General features: G+C 41.0%; 1 non-coding gene across 1 annotated transcript; it reads right to left on the bottom strand.

The window, feature by feature from the left end:
• Positions 1-7,681: 7,681 nt before the first annotated feature.
• On the bottom strand, positions 7,682-7,754 carry trnat-ugu (transfer RNA threonine (anticodon UGU)). Its single transcript has one exon. It is a non-coding gene; the product is annotated as a tRNA-Thr (tRNA).
• Positions 7,755-8,097: the final 343 nt, after the last annotated feature.

Below are 8,097 nucleotides of genomic sequence, written 5' to 3'. Positions count from 1 at the left end.
ATCAAAATTCTTTTGATTTCTTCATAATATGCAAGAAGATGTTATTATCTTCAAGTGGACACGATATAAAACACTACATGTATCAAGCATGTACGAGTTTATTATGTTGACCAATATCCTGTTACGTCTTGGACTTCACTTATTGTTGAAGACTTTAGCAGAAAGCAAGCATTTTTTAAAACATCATGTATGTATATATGTCATGGACAAATACGGCTGAAAAGTTGCATTATGGGAAATGTAAGATGCGGGTTTTTAAAAGCTAGTAGGCAGTCCTCCTGTGTGTGTGTGTGTGTGTGTGTGTGTGTGTGTGTGTGTGTGTGCTCCTGCTGAGCTAAAATATTCTCATTTCAAGCCTTAAAAGCAGAAACTCTGCTTTCCTAAAGTAGTAAAAAAAATCGAATGTTTCTTTTTTCTTCAGTCTTCGGTTTGTGAAGGTGATCTTTTATCAAGTTCACCCTGATGTCAGGAAAGTATTTAATAATTCAATTATTCTCCTGCAAATTTTATGCTGCCTAATGCAAAGTGTGGATATGCTAAGTATGAATGGATCCTGTCTGATATAATTCCAACAGCACCTGTTTAGCTGCTGAATCAGCCCAATGCCAGCAGTCATCGCTTCTCTAAGTACAGCTGCAAACCGTTCTGACTGAATCACGTACTGGTGGTCGATGTTAAGTCTGCATCTATTCATCTCTTTACTCAGTCTTAAGAACCTATTATGAAACAGTCAAATTGTGGAGACAGTAATCGTGTGTAAATAATACTTATGCTTCTGAAATCTGATACATTTCCTCATTATGGCTACTGTGTTAATAAAGTCTACTTGTATACATCAAAGACTGGGCTGAATGCACAATCTCATTTTTTAAAGGTAAACGTCAGGTTAGGTGTAAATGTTTGTCACATTTCTGGACGATGCCTGCTTGACATGTCTTTGACCGCCATGATGCAAATGTGACACGTAGTCCAAAGCAATAACATGCCTCCCATTTGCATTGCTGACATGCAAGCTTGTGGAAAAGATGTTGACTACAATAATAAATAATCCATGATTGCAGTTTACATCCACCCAGTAAAATATAAATGAACTCGGGCAAGTACTCCAAAGCTGCCGTTTCAAATCATGCCGAATGTCTTCAAACGCATCGTGTTACATATTCAAATGTGTGGATTTTGTATGTTTGTTGTTGTAGCTCAGGACTACTTGATCAAGGATCTGAATTTTTTTTGCACTCAGTTGAAGCTCTGACCTCTTTTCTGTGTGGAAGTGAGAAAGGAACTGGCTCATGGATTCCTCCTTTGGGCTCTAAATTCACTATATTATTATTTCTTACTTTGCGATTTGCTTAAAAATCTCATGTAAATAGCACGTAAATCCGATTCATATTACATATCCAGTCATCCACCCATTCACACATTCACACACTGGTGATGGCAGCTACATTGTAGCCACAGCCACCCTGGGGCGCACTGACAGAGTGGCTGTGGCTACAATGTAGCTGCCATCACCAGTGTGTGAATGTGTGAATGGGTGGATGACTGGATATGTAAAGTGCTTTGGGGTCCTTAGGGACTAGTAAAGCGCTATATAAATACAGGCCATTTACCATTTTTTTTTTTACAATGAATGTTCATGCAACCTTCTGCTGGTAAACCTTGAGGCCTTGAGGCCTGACTTGTAAGCAGTGCTGTGGACCAAGAGCAGCACTCGAATGTATCTGCTAGCAGAGCAGGACTTGAATCACACGGCCTGTTGTCTTTCACGTATTTGAAAAGATACCGTTTATTTCACTGGTGTAAATCAGAAGCTCCACAGGGCTCTGCTAAGCTATTTGATAGTGTTTCCATCTGATAAAACATGAGTCAGTGTGTGATAAAGACTAAGTACATCTCCCTCGTGACTTTCACTCTTATGTTGTAGCTTCAATGCCAGGTTCAGGTCTGTTTACTACTACAGTGGCAGAGCTAACCCAGGGGGTCAAATATGAACTTTAAAAATAGTTGCAGCTCCCACCTACTGGGACACCTCATCAGACCGGTACTTACATATAGTGCCTTGCATTTCTAACTGAGCACTTTTTCACTACAAGCCACATTCACCCTTTCATACAACAAAATCCACAGGAGGTAAGAAAGGAGGAGCCAGACATTTATAACCTTACTTGACACCTTCTGGTAGCATCCAGTGAGCTTCTTTGCCCCGAGCTTTGCCTCATGGGCTATATGCACATTACCCTCTACTGCCAGGGGTTGTTGGGGCCCTACGGCACATCGTGACATGTTGTTGTTCTCTGGCAGTTTTGAAAAACAAATATTTTTATGTCCAGTCTTTGTCTTCAGTTAAATAACTTTAGTTTTACGTCTTTTATGTATTCATTTACTGTCGCTCGGGGTTGTTTTGTGACTGTTTTCCTGACTGCCGGTGTCAGACAGGTAGCTCATGTATCTCGACACATGGTGTGGGTGTGGAAATATTAGCAAGCTTTCTGTGAGTAGGAAACACGATACCCTGGAAACAAGAACATCCACGGTGATCATTTTTTCCAGAAATCAATCTGAAAACCACTGAACTGCATCAACCGGTTAGCTAATCATGCTTTGATATGGAGATCCTCTTGCTCGGTAGCTACCACAATAAACACACCATGATTTGCATGTATAGATTTTCTCCCAGCACTGTGACGGTCGTGTCTCATGTTCTTGTTCGGGGGAAGAAAGAAAAAGAAGACTATTCATAGCAGCCTCATGGTTTTCGTCTATCACAAAGCTCTAGGGAGGCTGTTCGCGGCATTTAGGCTTTGGGGAGTTGGAAAAAGGGTCTCAAGTGAGGATGATGCATTGGATGAAAAGCAAAAACAAAAAGTGGCCATGTGCTTCAAAAGACAAAGAGGTCATATACAGTTTATAATTAACAGCTACTTGACATTTGAAGATTTGAATCCAGCACTGCCACTTCATCCCTTACACCCACAGTCAGACACATCGAGGATTTATCTAATAACGCTTCCAATTTGTGATGAATTATTTGCTGTCACACGAGAGACAGTTGTGGGTGAGTCATCTAATTTTGAGTTGTAATATTTTCCTCCCAACGGTTCTGATAAAAAATTGAAGCACCTATGTGAGATAATAAAGCCACAGTTGTTGTCTTCAGTGTGTGGCTTCCTCCTAACTCAGTGTTCAGAACAATACCAAAAAAAAAAAAGACACGACAGGCAGCAAGTAAATAAATAAATATCATCCAAGAATAAGTAAATCAACTTTAAGGTGTTTGCCAGGAATCAATGCAGCACCCACTCGTCCCCTCATGAACCAACGAGCTTGTTGATGTGCAGTTCCTCGTGTCCTGCAGCCACCACGGTGCATCTGAAACACCCATTTGCATTTATGGATTTTCTGTGAGTGCCCTGTATCTGTGTGTGTCATGCTCTAACTTGGGGAAAATGGAATCTCTATTCATAGTCTTTATCCATTTCATCTCCACCTCGGTCTTGTCTGAGGGCCTTCGGAGTCGGTCTCCCTCACGCCGAAATGACTCCTATGTGCAGGCATCTCTCAGGGCGCTTTAAACGTGACTTTAAACGCTGCGATTTAATTTCATTTAGCGCTTTACGTTCATACTTAAAAGGGTTAAACTGAGGAGATTTGCAGTAAATTGAAAGTGGGCCTAGATGTGAATAATATGCAAATAATATTATGCAAAATTATTATCAAGCAGCAGATGAAATGATTACAATATTTTGAATGAATTCTGCTGTTTACCTCAACACTTCCATTAACTCTGGTAGAATAAATTATATCTGGTGATATAGAGGTGATGTTAGTTAAACACAGATAAATCCTTGAAGCCTTAACGCCTTTACACAAATCAAAGTATGAATAGTTGAAAATACTTTTTGGACTCAGCTACTGTATTGTTAACGCAGACATTCACACTGAAGGCGTCATTATGCAGGATGAATTTATGGCTTTCATTTCAAAAAGTTAAAGTTCTGAGCACTTAGCTCACATAAATACTGAATAAATGTAAGAGAGTGGAAACTGTAGATAAGGACAAAAACAGTATGGTTTCACTCAAGAGCTTGGGACTGAAATTACGACGTTTGACCAAAACATAACTACTGACAGACGTTTACCTCACTGGCACAAAATACAAGACAGCTCTGATCATACAGAGACTTTTCCTGACTTCTGTGAACTTTGTGAACTGAGCTTTTTCTCTCGTAAAAGCAAAACATGAAAACACTCAACACTCAAAAAAGCCTCAGGCTATTAGAAGTAATCTTTAGCAATTATCATTTATCTGATTGTAATGTTACATCTAAACTTTGTATGGAAGCAGGATCTCAGTAAAGGCTCCCGCCCCTGACTGCCACCCAACCCACAACAACAAACCCGTGCAGCCCCTCCAGCATGGGATGGGCCCAACAGGAGGCTCAGTCAGCCCATGGGACTGGGCTGGGGCTCCAGGCCTGGCTCCAGAGTGGGACCCTGATAATCCTTTCCTCGGCAGGGTGAACTTGTCCTTTGTCTACATAAGTGTACACAATGCTGCCCTTTGACCCGAACAGTGGAAAAAGTGGATAGACTGATGGAAGGAAAATCAATGAGAGTGACCAGAAGTGCTTTTGTAGACCAATAATTTATTTTTTCTATGGCAACAAAGCATGTGTACATAAGCCTTTAGACACTGATATAATACCAAATCATAAAGCACACATCTTGGCAGGTACTGGCACTTGTTTAACGACGGACTTGTTACTGATGGCAACATTTTCATTCTACTTTCTCTCTTACAGAACAACAGTATTAGCTACCCTTGATGGATAACAGCACTCTTATTAAACATGCAATTTTCCCAGTTATTAGCAGAGGGCAAAACATGTAGGTGCTATGTAACACGTGGTTATCACTTGATAAAGTAACTTGCCTAACATCAAACTTTAGCCAGTTTACAAGGACTTTGCAGCTAGCTAGAAGTGGACGTTTCATGCCTACCTGTGGCGATGACACCTTGAATGAAACCTTCAAACCAGGAGTTTGTGTTTATTCCATGTGGTTAGTGAAGTGCGTCACATTCTCACAGGCTTGGTTCCACTTTATCAAGACAAAATAATTATATAAGGTTAAGTAGTCTACTTTTTATCTTACCTGATCCACACTAGGTGTAATTAAATTTTTCATATGTAATCCAAATCCAACTCTTCCGACTACTCGTCTACAGAAAACAAACAAAAAACACCTAATACAACATTTATATACATGCTTACACCGACACCACATGTGCAGTTTTCAAACCAGCACTTACTTTGTGTCATATTTTGAGCCCCGAGCTTCTGCTACTGTTCCAGTAGCTTTCAAGAGTGAAAAACAAAAATTGCCTGATTATTGAGTAAACAGCATGCGAGTTTACTCGAAACAGTTTTTAGGTCAGAAACATAGTGTTTAGAGCGCTCATGAAGGCAGGGACACACGGCCCACCTTCATCCCGAATTTGTAGCTTTAAGACTGTTTTCAGAAATGGGGAAAAACGAGTTGAATTTTTCTCTTTCATGTCTCATACACTGCTCCAGCTACAATTCTGAGGCAAATAGGAAGACTTCCCAAAGTGTCGTGTGAAAATATAGGACAGGTGTGTCTGTGCATGTCCGACTGAAAGAATCACCAGTTTGATGGACGCGAGCTACGTGAACAGATGTGCTTTTTAACATGGAAGAACAAAAAAGCCATTTGCTGCTTGATGTAGGCCTATTGATGCATCACACGAGGTTTGATTTTGGCATGTGTGCACATTTGAAAAGTGTGGAAGAAGCTGTAATTTCATGCAATTATTCAGCACATGTGAGAGTCACTTGGCAGCATTAGGAAATGTGGAAGAAAGTGTCCTCAACCAAATTGGTGTCAAGGTATTAATTTGACTCTGCAGCACACTTTTACTCTGAAGTGCATTTGTGACGAATTGCAAAGTGCAGCATTTGGAATCCATCAATAATTTGCTACTATGGGTGCTTTTCTCTTTTGGGTTTGAAACCCTGCTCACATAAGGAAACTTGTCTATAAAGAGTGTGTGCAAGTGTTATAAAGTGGGGATGGGGTAGTTCTTGTCAATGCAAATCACTCCCCGCCTGCCATCTAGCTCCAGCTGGCGTGATGCTCTGGCATATTGGCAAGTGAGGCGGGCGGGTCGATAAGGATTTTAACCGCATCTTAAAATGGGTAATGGTGGCCTTTATGTGTGTCATTGTCACTTACCCAAAAGTCACGGCTCCTAAGCGCCACCATCCATCACCTGCCTGCCTGCCACATGCCTCTTTCTGCCTAACTGATTCACTTAAGCTCTGTTTGTTTGTTTGCTCTCAAAGTCACTTTCATTTATGATCGAGCTGGGCATGGGTTACGATTGCTCGCAGTGCTTTACGGCACAGAAATAGACAGACAGGGGCGGGTAACTTGCTCCGAAATTGCTCACCCGCGCTAAAGCCTGTCACATTGGATATTACGCTTGTATGAAACTATTTTTGTACCCTTTCTTCCCAACAAAAAGGTGAAAAAAAACGATGTTGTCTCTGAAGCTAGCTTGCTTCAGTCTGACTCTTAAGCCTGCAGTGAATCTAAGCTAGCATGAAAGGCTTCAGCTGGAATGCTTTTATAAATAAAACAACTTTAACATGAACAACTCAGCTAAGGGAAATAAGATCTAAGAGTGATTCACAGTCACTCACTTTACTTCTCAGGGCAGTTTTTCCCCTTCTTACTTTCTTTCTTTTTTTTAAACCACAGACATTTAAGCATATTTTAATGATCTGTGCCGTGGAAGAACAAGGAGTCGAGTCTAAGCTAACACTGTAAGGATTGGGCTTTTGAAATGAATTCATGCTGTTGGTCCTTGATTAAAAAAATATGTTGCTGTTCGGGTACTTTGCCTTCTAGGTGAGACCCAGCATGCATTGTCAGTGCCAAGTGGCTGCCCTTGAAATACTGCAGAGTGTGCTTCACCTGTTCAACAAAAGTTGCAAATATATGTTTTCACTGCATAATAGCTACAGGCTTTGGGAATGGGGATGATAACAACAAAAAATCTGATTTTAATTGACTCTTGTTACACTGTAACACATTTCCACACAGAATTTATGGCTACATCTATAACAAGTGTAAGGACTCTTTTACTTGTGTGTCGGCTTCGAGACTATTGGACAATCAGTTGCCATAAACTTGGCAGTGGTGCCAAGATGGGATCACAAAACGTTAAAGTCCTCCTGGGTTTGTTCCATCCATTCGTTTTCTTCCACTTATCCAATTCCCAGCTGCCTTTAGGCTAGCGTGCACGCTGGACTAGTGCAGTCGCAGGGCCAAAACACAGAGGCAGGCGACCATTCACTGATTAGCTGGACATTTATGAAATTTGCAAAATGTTTACATGTATGTAAAAGAAGTTGGCACTGTGTATTCTAAGGGATGCATGCACGCTGGGTCCAAAATGCTCCATTTTTCCCATAACGGCGAGACTTGACGTCGCCTGCACGATTAATGAGGGATTTTGAGACCTCTGCATAGATCAATAAAGAAGTGGTTTGCCATCAATCAGGAAAGTCTCGGCGTTTCTCCAAGAGCATGGTGAGTAGACACTTCATTTTTTAGCACATCAGAATGAAATTGTGCTAATAAGGTAACACAGGTAAGGCCCCAGTGAGGATCGAACTCACGACCCCTGGTTTACAAGACCAGTGCTCTAACCGCTGAGCTATGGAGCCTACACTCTGATGATGAGGTGGACCAAAGACCTCTGTGAGGACCAATATGCACAGGTAAAAGCTGCATGAGCAGAGACCACCGACGTCTGATGCACATCCAGTCACTGTGTTCTATAGTCAAAGCTGAAATATGACAGAAACCGCTCAGTTTCAGAAAAGAGCTTCACGGGTTCCTCGTGGCAGGCGGAGTTGGAGGATATCCAACAGTGAACAGCAGCTTGACATTTCCAACACTTCAATTTGTCACTTTTAACCTCAGATTTGACATTTGTCAAAATAAAAAATATATGAAATGTGAATTTGCACCATTAACTGAAATGTTCTTACAATAAACCTTTAAATA

The sequence above is a fragment of the Maylandia zebra genome, linkage group LG15 (assembly GCF_041146795.1).
Source record: "Maylandia zebra isolate NMK-2024a linkage group LG15, Mzebra_GT3a, whole genome shotgun sequence".
NCBI classification, from domain to species: Eukaryota; Metazoa; Chordata; class Actinopteri; order Cichliformes; family Cichlidae; genus Maylandia; species Maylandia zebra.
Note: the sequence above shows the minus strand (reverse complement) of the source record. Positions and strands in the feature narration are given on the sequence as shown.